Here is a 15,525-nt window from a genome sequence, read left to right on the forward strand (position 1 = left end):
TAGTGTTAAAACACTGACATACCTCAGTATATAAAGACAATAATAAAAAATCAGGCAGACTTAGGCCATGTAAAAAAATACAATGGAGCTCTGTTGAGACAGTAAGCAATCTCATTGGTCTGTAGATTCTCTATTTTTATTGACAGCAGCCTCCCTTTTCTTTGGTATGAGTATCTTTGAATCAGATGTCATTCCTATTGGTAAAAGGTAATGCTAGAAAGAGTGCGGTACCAACACCTTCCAAGCGGGGAGAAGTTTGGAGACAGCAAGATTACTCAAGTGGGGAAATGCAAGCACCAGACATTGCTGCTCACCTTCTCCCCACTCATACATAGAGGCCAGTGTATAATGATTGGCACATGCAAGCACAAATATTTCCAGTAGAGTTAGAATGGAGGAATATTAAAAAGTTTATAGACTACTGGCAATAGGGGCAGACACGAGTTATTAGATTTAATCTTAAATATGGCCTTTTTCACATAAGCATCAAGACTAGCAGAAGACATATTATTAATCCTTATTTAAGTAGTAAACCTAGAAAAAGAAAAAAAAAGAAATGAAAAAAAAATTCCCTCAGCCCAAGAGAAGAGTAGACTAGTTCATCCAGTAAAAATGCTATGACTATCTAATATGCACTGGAGAATATAACATTATGTATTAGTCAAAACCCGCCTGATTATTACACTCCATTTTATCTGAAATTTTAAAAGATGCTTGCAGAAATATACAGACAATGTCAGGTCTCTTTTTTGTAAAAAGAATCTTATCTTGTTAAGCATGTTCAAACATATCCTTCGATAATTTTGCTATAGTATCACTTCCTAGAGCTCTATCCTGATGTTGAAGAAACAAAACAGCATCCAGGAACTCCCATTCATAGCACTGAATAGAGAATCAGAACCTACAGAACCATTAAAAAAGATGTATTGGTACAATATACCACATAATCCATACATCCACATTAATTAGAACTGAAAAGTACTTACACTGTACAATTAATTACTTTGTAATTAAAAATACTGATTTAACTAGAAGCAGGAATTAAATGCCTGAATTGCTCAATTATGAAATAGAAGGGAAAAGACTAATATATTCATTAGCAATCCAGGACAATAAATCTAAACTGTAGGGCTCTTCAAATGTATTTGCATGCATGTAACCAATGCACAGATTGATGTTGAAGTTTGTTGCCATTCTTCTGTCCACATCCATATTAGACTTTACTTCTGCATATGGTATTCCATAGTTGTAGTTTCTGTATTTTTTTAAAAAAAATGTGATTACATAGCATTTTCAGATAAGTGTTTCAGTGTCATAGACATTTATATATACCACCATATAATAGAAGGAATAATTTACATGTGCCCAAAATCTGGTTCAGACTCCATCGATACAAGAAGAAATGGAGACGTCTCAGACAGTGTGATGATAATCCTTGGGAATCATCATTATAATTTCAGTATTGATAGGAGTAGTAGTTTATCCTGCTGAGCAACTAAACTCAATCACAGTTGCTCTCTCACTTCCCTCCTCAGAAGAAGAGGGGAGAAGAAAGTATGGTGGAAAGAAAAAAAAAAAAAAAGAAAAAGAAAAAGCTCATGGGTTGAGATAAGGATAATTTAATCAAAGGGAAAAGGAAGAGGGAAAAAAAAAAAGAAAAAAAAAAAAACAAACAAGCAAAGGCGACACGGAAGCAAAAAGAGAGGGAAAAAAAATCTTTACCTCCCATCAATGAGAGATGTTCAGCTATGTCCTGGGAAGCAATGCCTCAATACACGTAACGGTTGTCTGGGAGCCCACTCTGCCCCTCTCACCCCCTCCCCACCCCCCATCACCTTTCCCAGGTTTTATTGCTGAGTGTGACATCATATTGTATGGAATATCCCTTTGGTTGGTTTAGGTCAGCTGGTGATGTCCCCTCCCTGCCTCTTGCCCACTCCCAGCCTGCTGGCTTTGCGGGGGCGTTGGAGAGGGTCTTGATGCTGTGCCAGTATTGCTCAACAATAGACAAAACATTGGTGTGACACCAATGTTGTTCTTGCTACAAGTGCAGAGCATAGCACTGTATGGGCTGCTGCAGGGACAGTTAACTCCATCCCAGCCAGACTCAGTACAACAGGAAGAAATGGTAAAACCTACATCTGGCTTTATAACCAGTGAAACTCAATTCATGATCTCAGTAGATGAAAGCACAGTTTCTTCATTATTATCGTACCAGCAAATAGGCTAACACAGTATTTACAATGCACAAGACATAAAAGCTTCCCTGCCATCACATGGGTTCACAGGTGGGAAACATAGATCGATGATTCATAATTCCCACAAGACTCATTGAGGACACCAAGACAAAAAATAACGAAGCTGAAGGTGAGACTGGGATTTGAGGAAAAGGCTATTTGAAGGTGAACTCTGAAGGTGAATACTCTGATATCCAGAGTATTTGATGGTAAATATTTGAGGATTTCCTTATTAGGAAGACTGGGGGGAAGAGTATTTGTTTTATTTTCCCATAATTGGTCAAAGAAAAATTTTTCAGATTTTTTTTTTTTTCAAGTAAAAAGATCCATAAGTTCTTTCTGTGCTTGCCTTGTAAGGGTAATTGTTTTTTGGATAGTAATATCTTTAGCTTTCAATGCTGACCTGTTCCTTTCAGCAAAAGTTGGCTTCCTACAGCTCTTGAAACTGCAGATGGGGACTCACAAAGTGGAATACGTTATTGGAAAATCAGAATATATTTCTGTCAGGCTGAGCCTGCAGGCAAACAGTAGTAAACCTATAAGACTGGAAGAGATTGAAAAGACTACTGACATCTGTGTCAGTAATCCATATTTCTTAAAACAGGAGACTGCTAACAATCTAAGTCCATTTGTGAAAATACTGTCAGAGTATTGCTGAAAATAAAGCACAGATTCCGTCATGGTTATTTATCTCCTCCATACATCCTTAACGATCTACTTTTAAATAAAATTAAGCAAAAATGCATTAATCATTGTTTTCAATGCTTTCAATCAGGCCACCAAAGACCCAGCCCTCACTCTATGTTGCTCCTAATTTGCTGACTGGCATTAATTATCAGCAGTAGTCATTTTATTACATGACAATTTTTTTTTTCTCCACAGAAAGTAGTATTAGGTTGTGTTTGAAGAAAGCCACATTATCAACCTTTATAAGTGCAATGAAAATAAAGTCTATCTGGAGATTATGTATTTTGAGGTTGACTTTATCTTCATTATCCTCATGAGTTGAATGTTGAGCAGTCGTCATTGGCTCCCACAGAGCTTCTAAGAAAAGAGAATATGTATATATACTTTTTGATGGATGAAAATCAGTCACAAATGGAAGGCAGAAAAAGCCGCAAAGTAGTTAAAGAGTTCTAAAGTTAAATTATCTCACATAAGATATATTGCTGATATTGTCTCAAAAATTGAAGTGCTAGTTTTGGGGACTTCTTTTCTTAAATGCATATCTATATTTTATATCTGTACTCTCACAAGAGAGCAAAATTGAAATCCAGCCATGTACTTGTAGGCATAACTCTTGGTGCTTTTTTAAACACCATATGACAAATGTGTTGCTTTTCCCTTTCTTGACTGAAGAAACGGAAGGAAAGTTTTGTGTGTACTGCAGCTTGAGAACCAAGTTCTTTACAAATCACAGATGGAATTACAATTGTAGCTTGCAATGAAATAATTGAAACACAACACATAAAGGTACACGTATTAATGATTATTTATAACATTTAGAAAGCAAGTCTTGTTTTCTTTTGTTTGTTTGTTGTTGTTTTGTTTGTGGTTTTTTTTTTTTTTTAGTTATGGAGAGCTTGTTTGCTTCAGAAAATAAAAGGTTATTCTACGCTAATGGTAGACCACATCATTTATTTCCTAGTTTTTAATCACAGTACATAATATGGGACAGACCATGATATTAAAATTTTAAGTTCACGTTAAGATAATATTTTGGATGCACCAATGAGATCAGAATATGCACTTTATATACATATGTATTAAAAACATATACATAATGATAAGTACAAACATAGTTCAAAACTCTAGCTATAGCTTGAGAATCACTCATTCTCTTCCAACCAAATATCTTGCTTTAATTTAACAACAACATACCTCTCTGTTTTGCCATAGTAACTCTAGCTCCTCAGATGATTATGATGACAAATCATCATAAAGTTGCTAAAACAGGGACAAACAACAAAGGATATTTTTTTCTGTTTTCAGACACACAATTTATTTTTCTTCTTCAAGCTGGTCATCTGAGCTAATTGCAGTAAGAAAGCATTTCATAACAAATAAAATCACCCGTCTTACTTGTCTTCCCCTGAAGTAATTCTAAAAATGAAATTCTCTGGCTCACTCCAGCAATGTTTTTAAGGTCTGTTCACATACCCACTCATCACAACTGCTGTCAGCTTCTCACTGTTAATCCTTCCCTCCAGCTGCAGTCTGAGAGAAGCTATGGTACAGTAAGTCTTGCTAAACCTATTGCAGGATATTAAAGATCTTGTTTCCAATTGTGGCTTTGTGCACCCCTACCACTCTTTCCCATAGAGTTCCCACCAGCAGTTCATGATCCAGTGTGCCTCTCCACCTGTCTGTCATACTCTCTCTGATATAACCACGTTATCTAGATGGATGTAACTTTCATGGTGTTTTTCTTTTGCAAAAGAGACCTAGGCTCTGGGTAATAAACCCCAAAGAAGTAATAGCAAAGTTTATTTATGCTGTACGTCATAAGTGAGTCTTCCTTCTCAAGTACTAGCTAAAAGCCTCTTATTTGGATGTCATGATTTCTACCTCTGTAAATTATATTCAGAAAAGGTGTTACTTTATTGTGAGATAATTGCATCTATCAATTCTAATTGTATGCGAGGGAATGGCTGGTTTAGTCAGGCACATCTTTGTGCTCAGCTTTGTACTCACAAGGCTAGTCCTAGTCCTTGAGGGACTCTCTTGGTAAGGAAGTCTGGGGCACCTACAGAAAAATTAGACTGACTGTCCCTGGAAAGAAGAGGCCCAACAAAGACTCAGTTTTTCATCAGACCCTTCCTAAAGAGGAAGGTTTCCTGTTTCTTGCCTGGGAAATGGCACCTCAGTCCATCCCGCTCCTCCAGTTTGATGCCAGTGTCAGTGATAGATGCTCAGAGCCTGAAGAAAGGTCACAAGTCATAAGGAGAGCACTTGAAGTGCAGTACAAAGGAATTCCAGCCACTCCAGCCAGTAAGGCAGCTTTGTCAGGGGCACAACTCAAATGCTAATGCACATAGCATGGGGAGTGAACAAGAGGAGTTAGAGGCATGCAAACCTGCAGATCTATGCCAGGGGATGGGTGAGGAATTGACAGAGAGCTTATGGGTCATGACTACAGCGAGGGCAGGGACAGGTGAGATTATAGTGGGGGTCTGCTACAGGCCACCTGATCAGGAAGACCAAGCAGATGAGGCCCTCTGTAGATAGATAGAAGCAGCCTCACATTTGCAAGCCCTGGTTCTCATGGGGTACTTCAACCACCCTGATACCTGTTCGAGGGACAGCACAGCAGGGCATAGACAGTCCTGGATGTTCCTGGAACGCATTGATGACAACTTCATTCTCCAAGTGATAGAGGAGCCAATGAGGAGAGGTGCTGTACTGGATCTCATTCTCACCAACAAGAAGGGGCTGGTGTGGAATGTGAACCTCGAGGGCAGCCTTGGCTGCAGTGATAATGAAATGGTGCAGTTTAGGATCCAGAGGGCAGGAAGGAGCGAACACAGCACGCTCGCTACACTGGACTTTGGGAGAATGGACTTTGCCCTCTCCAAGCATCTGCTTGGTAGAGTACCATGGGACAAAGGCCGGGAGGGAAGAAAGGCCCAGGAAAGGTGGTTAATATTCAATGATCGCCTCCTTCAAACTCAGGAGTGATGCATCCCAACAATGAGGAAATCAGGTAAAAAAGCCAGAAGGCCTGCATGAGTAAACAAAGAGTTTCTTACCAAATCTACCACCAAAAGCTTTTTTGGTTTCATTTAAAGGTATAGGCTCCAAGAAGCTCAAAGCACGTTCTCAATGAAGGGTGGACACACCTCAGGGACCGTTTAGGATGGAGGTGTGTTTTGGTATTATAATGATATTATAATGAGCAAAGTTCACTAGAGTACAGCATTTTGTCAAAAACATGACAGGTCATTGGCTCAGGATAGCAAATGTGCAGCTTATCGGTCTCAGTGCGCACAAGAACAAAAAGTCCTCATCTTGTCACAGAGCCTAGCCGTGGTGTCTCCACACTGCTCTACATTCGGTACTGTTTCTTAGAGTCAGCACACCAGGTTCCCCCAGTGCAATAGCATCTGTGGTTGGAGGCCTAGGGAATGTTTAAATAGTGCAGCTACACCACCTTGAAAGCTTCTTCAATGCTGTACATTTTCTTTAAAATGTGAATATCATTTTAATTTCTGAGTCATATTTTTGATATCTGGTCTAGGTCCCAAAAAACACCAGTGTGCCTAGATTTTGCAAGTTTTCTGGTATGTGTGACCACATTGCTCCCTGACCAAAGACATATCTATACTAAACACCAAGCCTGGTGCTAAAAAACAGTTTTGTTATTAGTTTTTATCCCCTTTCTGTCAAAGCATAATTTGCAGTGCTTTGGATCATCAGTAGCAAGAAATCTAAAGAATAATGATTCCTCATTAGGACTACTTTCCCTCAGGGAGGATTAATAATGAGGCAGCTTGTTCTCATGTATTTCTGTCTCCAATCAAACTGCCATCAGGGAAGTACAGTGTAAAGGTTTCCTCCCTCACCCTACCCCCTACTTCATGCAGCCAAAATACTACTCATTTAGGTGACACTAAATAAAACCAGAGCATACTGAAACCTCTGTTTTGAACCAGCATAAGTTCTGTATTATCACAAACTCTTATATCAGTCCTTTTTGAATTTCCATTCCATAAGTAGTGGACTCACAATTTGTTTCATTACCCACAAGAGAGGTTAACTACAACACACATCATATTTGATGGTTGGACCAGATGATCTTGAAGGTCTTTTCCAACCTTAGTGAGTCTATGATTCTATGATATGACCCCAAGCAGTGGGCTTTTAGTTCTACGTTTGCATTAGAGGTAGAATTTCAAACAATTTACTGGTATTGAACTTTGCTTCATTGTTTATTCATTTAGTGTTCTAAATGAAAATATACCACATTATTCCACAACAAGCTAATATTTTCTGTTGTGAAAAAGAACATTATTATTTATACTTCTATTACTTTATCACTTTTTCCAGACATTTCAGCTATTTCAGAGCATTATTTACTCAATTTGTCTTCAGCATATATATTTTCAGTATGAAAATGAGTCCCAGTATGGAGAAATGCAACAGTTCTACTTCGTCCACAATATCCTTAAAAATACATTTTTATTACCATGATGATAAATATTTATATATAGATACAGTTTTCATCCTTATTAAGCTAATTTCCCGTAAATGTACTTCAAGTTGGGGGCGGGAAGAAAAAGAAAAAGAAAAGATATATTTAGGTAGTAATGTGATTCAAGTATAAGTGATTATTTTATTTAAGCTTAATTACAGGGAAAGTAAGTGGAAATGCCTGATTAAAAGTCAGCTGATTTTCTGAACCCTGTGTTTTTCCTAAGCTGTGGAAAATTAATAGAAACTTCCTCAGAAAAGAATGTGGTATACCATTATATTTGTGTTTTTATAGTAAAACGTAAGTAAAAACATTCCTTTTGCTCAGCTACACTCATTTGAGATTTACTTAAGATTTAGCTTATACATCACCTTGAGAAGTGCAAATCAGCTAGCAGTGATATTTAAAAGTAATTTCCCAAAGAAAAGTTGTTATGCCACCTATCTTTTGAATACTTCAACATAGAAATTACTTCTAACAAATTTTAGACAATTACTCTTTCATGTTAACTGATGCTTTTCATGGCATGAAATCTGGTGGAATTTAGGTAAGAATTTGCTTGAAGATTTCACAAGCTCTAGAGTCTGTGATATTGGATTAGTTTCAAGAGACTACTAGGTTAGTTTCTGGCAGATACTTTTCCTAAGATGTGTAGCTAAATCAATGAGACACTGTGTGATTCAGTTCCCCATCTGTTCCACTTTCTGACTTCTGAGACAACAAATGCTTTGTGTGTGAAAGTGCAGCTTTCTGGAGGATGGACCTTCAAACTTATATTCCTTGCATTCTTGTACAGCAGGAGTCACATTTTGTTTCAGTTTGAAAGTGCAGCTTTCTGGAGGATGGACCTTCAAACTTATATTCCTTGCATTCTTGTACAGCAGGAGTCACCTTTTGTTTCAGTTTGAAAGTGCCTTCAAGCTGCAACTTGGTCTATGACAGGTGCTGTCAAGCACTACCACTGCAGATTTAATAAATAACAATAATAATAAATAAATAAATACTTAAATAGTCTGTTTAGGCCTTTGTGCCCTACAATATTATTCCTAATGAACAACAGAAATAAAATCATTCTAGCTCCATCTTTCCCGTTCTTTCGATCAATAATCTGAAATCCCTCAGGAGACCCAAGCTACATATCTTTCAAAAGCCCTCAATTTCTGAATAATGTTATTAATAGTTTAATAATTCTCTATTAATACAGCTAGGGTCTTTTAAAATTCAACTATATTGCTTCTATACAGAGACAAAACAAAAACCAATAAAAATATTTAATTGGATTGGTAAAGGGGGCTATCCTGGTAGAGTTGCTGGAGTTGAGGCCCAATCCAGACATCAGAGTGAAAATACTGTCAGACAACCCAGTCTGAATTGGCAACTAGTCCCTTTCCAGTTTGGGCACCAGCCAGACTGTAGTTAAGAAAGTCACAAAATTGAGGAGGCAATTACATCTGCACACAGGAGGAAGGGGACACCATACAAGGCAGGCTGCACAAAGTTGCGAACAGCTGGGTTTTGCACACATAAAATAGCAAAGTTTGAATGCATACAATCTTTCATATGGAAAAATAAAATTCTTGAAAGATTAAGCACATTCTTTTAGGATTGTCTGGCAACATGCAGCTGCCTGCAAATGCACAAATGCTTTTATGGCTTTCACCATAAAGCATACAGCATGGGCATGAAATCAAGAGTAGAATTTCTCTCCCAACATCACAAGTTTTTAGATCTCAGCTTCTGGATTTGTCCTCTCTATGCATGCACACACGTATTTATAATTACATTAAAAATAAACATGTTAAAATAAGCATAGTTTCAGCATGTAGAACCAAGATATTCTGTGCTTAGCTGTGAAAACATCAGAAATTTCTTCTCACCATTTAATTCTTATATGACAGGTGAAGACACTGGTCAGATCCTCATGATCGTCTTTTCCCCACAGCTGTCTGTATTCAGTGAATCAATCATGAGCTCAGGAACAAAAAAGCAAGGACATTTCTCTGTGAGTTTGTTTTTAATTTACATAAATAAGCAAGGTATCCCTTGGCTCTACTGTGCCACTTTATTTATATTAATCCATCAGTCTACATAGTAATACATCAGTAAACTGTAGCATACAAAATGAAGTTGTCTTTCCAAAAGAGAAATGTTATATGACTCCAGTCACAAAAAAGCTTAAACACACTAAATTTTAAGTAAATGAACAAGGACATTGAAGGAAATTAATGTTCCTGGGACATAGAAATGGCTGTATTGGGTCAGACCACAAGTCCATCTGGTCCGGTACCATGTACTACAACAGCCAAATGCAACATGATTAAAAGCAGGGAATTACATGCTTCCCCCTCATACTCTCCCAGACAAAATCTTGGTTCACTGAAGATATCATAGAATGCTTAAAGTTGGAAGGGACCTCTGGACATCATCTGGTCCGATACCCCTGCTCAAGCAGGAACACCATGTTCAAACAGCTTTTGAAGATCTCCAAAGGGGGAGACCACATCCTCTCTGGGCAACCTATTTCAGTGCTTTGTCACCCTCACAGCAAAGTAATTCCTGATATTTAGAAGGAACCTTGCCTTTTATTCTGCCACTGGGCACCACTGAAAAGAGCCTGGCTCTGTTTTCTTTGCACCCTCCCTTCAATCCCTAAACATCGATAAGATCCTCCCTACACCTCTTCTTTTCCAAGCTGAACTGTCCCAGCTCTCTCAGCCTCTCTTCACAGGAGAGGTGCTCCAGTCCCTCCATCATCTTCATGGCTCTCTGTTGGATTCTTTCCAACATGTCCAGATCTCTTGTACTGGGGGACAAGAACTGAACACAGTGCTCCAGGTGTGGCCTCCCCAGTGCTGAGTAGAGCAGAAGGAGCATATCTCTTGACCTGCTGGCAATACTTCAACTTATGCAGTCAAGAATACTGTTAGCCTTCTTAGTGGCAAGGGTACATTGCCATCTCATGTTTAACTTGGTGTCTACCAGGACTCCTAGGAAATATCCTGAGCTGGATGTATTTCATCTGTATTTGGTAACCTTTCTCTTCTATGACTTTGCTCAATCTTCCTTTGAGCTCATGTAAACTTACAATATCTACATCACCTAGCAAGGAGTTCCACAGCAGCAGGAGCAAACCATGTGCAATCATATTGCAGTTAACAGAGAGCTACACTCTGCTAAACTAATGCAACACTAACATAATCTACAGGCTTTTCCTTGCTTGCAGCAAACTATTCAGAGCATGGTAGAGTTTTTCAGACATATTTTTCCTTTCCCATGGATAGCATCCAACTATTATGACTCAAATAACATGCCCAATGGAGTTAAATATATTCTTTTAAACTCTAAATATTGTTACTCACTATGTTCAAAATAAAAGATTCTTCCTTTCTTGTTCCAGAAAAAAATAAAAACCAAAAAATAAAGGTAAACTCCTTCAGTCAAACCATTTTTTTTGAAGATTTTTAGTGTCAGTAATGTTCCTTTTGTTGTGGATGTACTAAACTTCTTTAACTGATTAATTGTAATCAGATCAACTAATTGATTAACTAGGCAGTAGCACAGCACTACCCAAAATGAACTGTCAAATTTCACGTGTGTGTTCTACAAATAGGAGGCAACTAAAATACTACGGGAGGAAGCAATTGATCACACTTTCATTCTTTCCTCTATTTCCAGCATATATTTCTGGATAAGTTCTTCTAGTCCTTGAATCTCAATTGCTTCATATACACCAAGGAAATAATAGAGCTTATTTTCTTTTGTAAAGAATAAAGGGTGTTATGAGCACCTGGATATTAATTAATTAGAGATACTCATGATGACTAGCCTGCAACTGATTAATTTCACCCAGTTTCAAAAAGCCCTGAATAAATACATCTCCTGATATACAACCTTTAGAATAATGTCAGAATTATGCCCGTGTCCATGTGCCAGCAACTGGGGAGACTGGGATCCAGGGGAGGCTACTGGGGAGACCAAATGTCTGAGCCCAGCTGCTGGAGGGATCCACTTTGTACATAATCAAAACGTACACATACATATATGGGGGGCCATAGAGGTGGCTTCTGCAAGAAGAATCCAGAAGCTGCCCCATGTTACATAAGGGCCTTGCTGCTGGCCAGAGACGAATCAATAATCAATGTTGTTTGCACCTCTGTGAGAGCATATTTAAGAAACAGGGGAAAAAAAATTCTGCACAACAACATCTGGGAGAGTGAGGAGTGAGAACCAGCCCTGCAGCCCTCAAGGTGAGTGCAGCAGGAGGGCAGGAGGTGATCCAGGCACACAGCAGCAGTTCACCTGTGGCCTGTGGAGAGACCCCTGGTGAAGCAGGCTGTCCCCCTGCAGCCCATGGGTCCCACATGGAGCAGATCTCCACGCTGCAGCCCATGGAGGAGCCCCCAGTGGAGCAGGTGGATGTGGCCTGGAGGAGGCTGCGGCCCATGGAGAGCCCCTGCCAGAGCAGGCCCCGGGCCGGAGCTGCAGCCCATGGAGAGGAGCCCACGCAGGAGCAGGGGGTCTGGGGGGAGCTGCCGCCCGTGGGGAACCTGTGCTGGAGCAGTTTGCTCCTGGGGGATGGACCCATGGTACAGAGCCATATGGGAGCAGTTCTTGAAGAGCTGCTGCCTGTGGGCAGCCCCTGCAGGATCATTTCGGGAAGGATGGCATCCTGTGGGAGGGAACCCACATTGGAGCAGGGGAAGAGAGTGAATGAGAAGAAGCAGCAGAGACAAATTGCTATAGACTGACCGTAGCCCCCATTCCCCTGCGCCGCTTGGGGGGAGGAGGTGGAAGGGGGTGTATGGAGGGAAGGTGTTTTTGGTTTCTTTCCTTTGTTTCTCACTTCTCTAGCTTGTTAGTAATAGGCAATACATTTTACTATCTCCCTACTCTGAGTCTGTTTTGCCCATCACAATAACTGTTGAGCATTCTTCATGTCCTTATCTCAACCCTTGAGCCCTTTGCATCGTATTTTCTCCCCATTTACCTTTGAGGAGGGGGAGTGAGAGAGCAGCTGTGGTGGAGCTCGGCTGTCTACCAGAGTAAAACCACCACATTAGCTTACCACTTAAATCTGCAAAGTACTGAGCAATACCTGCTGAACGACTTTAGCTACCACTGCTATGTGCTTTCTAGGATTGGAGCCTAAATAAGTAGAAAGATGTGAACTTGTGGTGTATTAATCTGACACCTTCATGACATGGAGTATGATAAAACAACTATCTAAGAAAAACAGCTGTCCCTGTCATCAGTCCTTTGTGTATGGCCCTGGCCACTTAACATCCTTGTAACCTCTTTTCTATTCTAAGGTAGGCTTGGAATTGATTTTACAATAATTGTAATGAAAACAACAAACTTTTTTTTTTTTCATTTTACATCTTAAAAAACTTCTCATGATAATATTTCCTTTGAAATTAAAAGGCTTCCTAAGTGTATTCTGTGACTGAAGAATTGAAAAGCTTTTTGTAATGAAATCTAGAATAGTCTGATATCTAATGCTTAACAACAGAAGCAAAGGCAGAAGAGTCTCTATAATCTCTTGAAGACCATAGGACTCATCACACAACAAGCTTACCAGCATGAGTATTTTACAGAAAAGTTGCAGGATCATTTCTATACTACTGCCACTTTTTGTGTCTGATCCCTCAGAGGGCCTCCCTTTGAAGTCACTATCAAACCAGTATCAGTTCCTCAGTTAATAGCTTCCACCAACCCAGAAGTCTTTAATTGGAAACTGCACAAAGTGCCATCCGAAAACACTATGCATAAAGCTAGACGGTTTGTAAATGACATTCACCTATAGACAGTAAGACTTCTACTTAATAACTCCATAAAAGGTACGTCCTGTGCCATGTAACAGCTCTCCCTCCCATGTATTTTTGTTTTCTGGATGAATATAGACTATCAAGGCACATATCTAATGGGTGTGAATGCAAAATATGTTCCTGCTGCAAAATAATATGCTCTAATTGTAATAAGGGTAATGTGCATTTCCTGTTATTCAACACTGTATATATGCAGGCAGAATTCCCTCGAATATGATACTGAAATAGGTGCTGCCTTTTCATGTCAGCTTTGAGCAATACTTCTAAAAGCAACAGCTAGAGATATTACTATTTACATTTACCAGCTAACAGATTTTGTAGCCAGAAGATCATATGCAGAATCTTTTCCAGACACCTAGATAATGCATGGATGTGCTTGACAATTTATGCAGAAAGCTCTTAATTTTTTTTAGAACGTTAGAAATATTTCAGAAAGAGATTCTTTAGCAGTTTAGCTTTGTACGTTGAAGAGCACACCATGCATTTACCCACATTGTTTCACTGGTGAAGTTCAGTTTAAACATGATGAGTATGTCAGCAGTGTATTAAAACATCAGGGAAGAAAGCTGAGAATGATACGGTATTTTAGAATTGTGTTTATATGTTCAGTATTATAAAATTGCATTCAAAACCATGAGTCATACTTCCTTCTTCCTCCCCCTACACACCTAGCTGGTATAATGGAACTCATTTAAAAATTATGGCATTTAAAAACATAATAAATTTGGATTTTTTTTCTTATTATAATAATTTGTAAGCCTTAGGCTTCTCACTTTCAGTCTTTTTCTCTAAAACTATGAAATCTAAGTGTTCACATTTTTCACAGTGATAGCTAAGATTGCTAGGAAATTTTCAGGAGCTAAGGCTTTAAGAAAAACAGCAAATACTGCAAAGCTCATGATGAAGTCACAGGAGTGCCAACACTATATTTCAGATGATTTCCATCAATAAAAAACATTGAAAAAAAGATGTATTAAAGTGAATGAAAACATGAATGATTACAGAGATAGAAGTTTACAGTAATAAAAAGAATCAAATGACCATTCTCTTACTTTCCTAATCAGATGTATTTTGCCTCTCAGTTGCTGTATATGCAGTAACCTGTGAGCACTTAAGCTTGTATCACATATCAATGAAGGCAAAGGAATTTTGATTTGGATCAGACTGCCAGATCTCATTCCAGTTGTGTCTGTGCTACTGTGAATTGATGAAGGCAGTGATGTAATGAGAAGAGATTGTTAACTGACTTGGCTTTGAGTTCACATGACAATTCTCTATTAAAAATACTTCCTGACAGATAAAACATTCTTTGCCTCTCAATGCATTCTTGGTTTAAACTAGTATAAATTGTCTTTGGCCAGATAAGATTACTACATCTGAAATAAAGAAAGAAAGAAAGAAAGAAAGAGATATCAAGACATCATGAAATTCTTTACCAAAATAAATTATATCGATGAGCACTGAAATACACAGTCATAAGCAACCCAATAACCCATTCTCATCAATAAACTATGACAGTGCTTGAGAAAGGCATTTACCTGCAATAGGCTTTGAGAGTATTGTGGAGCTGATATGGATACAATCTTAGTTCAAATACCTGAGTATTCCAAGTAAAGAGAATACCCTTTATCATAGAATCTTAGAACCACAGAATCATAGAATGGCTTAGGTTGGAAAGAACCTTAAAGGACCTTAATGATCATCTAACTCCAACCTCCCTGCCATGGGCAGCCATGCCACACACTACATCAGGCTTCCCAGGGCTGCGTCCAATCTGGTCTTGAACTCCCCCAGGGATGGGACATCCACAACTTCTCTGGGCAACCTGTACCAGTGCCTCACCACCCTCTCAGTGAAGCATTTCCTCCTAACCTCTAATCTAAATCTCCCCTAAAACCATTCCCCCTTGTCCTATTATTATCTGCCAGAGCAAAAGGTCACTCTCTATCTTTTTAATAAGCCCCCTTTAAGTACTGAAAGGCTGCGGTGAGCCAAAATGTTTTATTCAAATTTCACTAGGACACTATTTTTAGGGGAGACACTTCTGAATCCTGTGCTAGATTCTCCTGTCATGGTAGAGACCATTGAAGCTAGCACATTTTAAATATGTTGCTCCAGGAGTGAGCAGAAGGGCTGGAGAGCTAGAATACCGCTGTTCCTGCCACTAAGATGGGAGACACAATTAGTCCTGCTGGCAACTTCCCCAGTACTTCCAGTGACTCTACCAACAACTACCTCAGCAACAAATCTGGCTTTATGAGGCTCTGATGAA

The sequence above is a fragment of the Cygnus atratus genome, chromosome 2, assembly GCF_013377495.2.
Source record: "Cygnus atratus isolate AKBS03 ecotype Queensland, Australia chromosome 2, CAtr_DNAZoo_HiC_assembly, whole genome shotgun sequence".
Classification (NCBI taxonomy): Eukaryota; Metazoa; Chordata; class Aves; order Anseriformes; family Anatidae; genus Cygnus; species Cygnus atratus.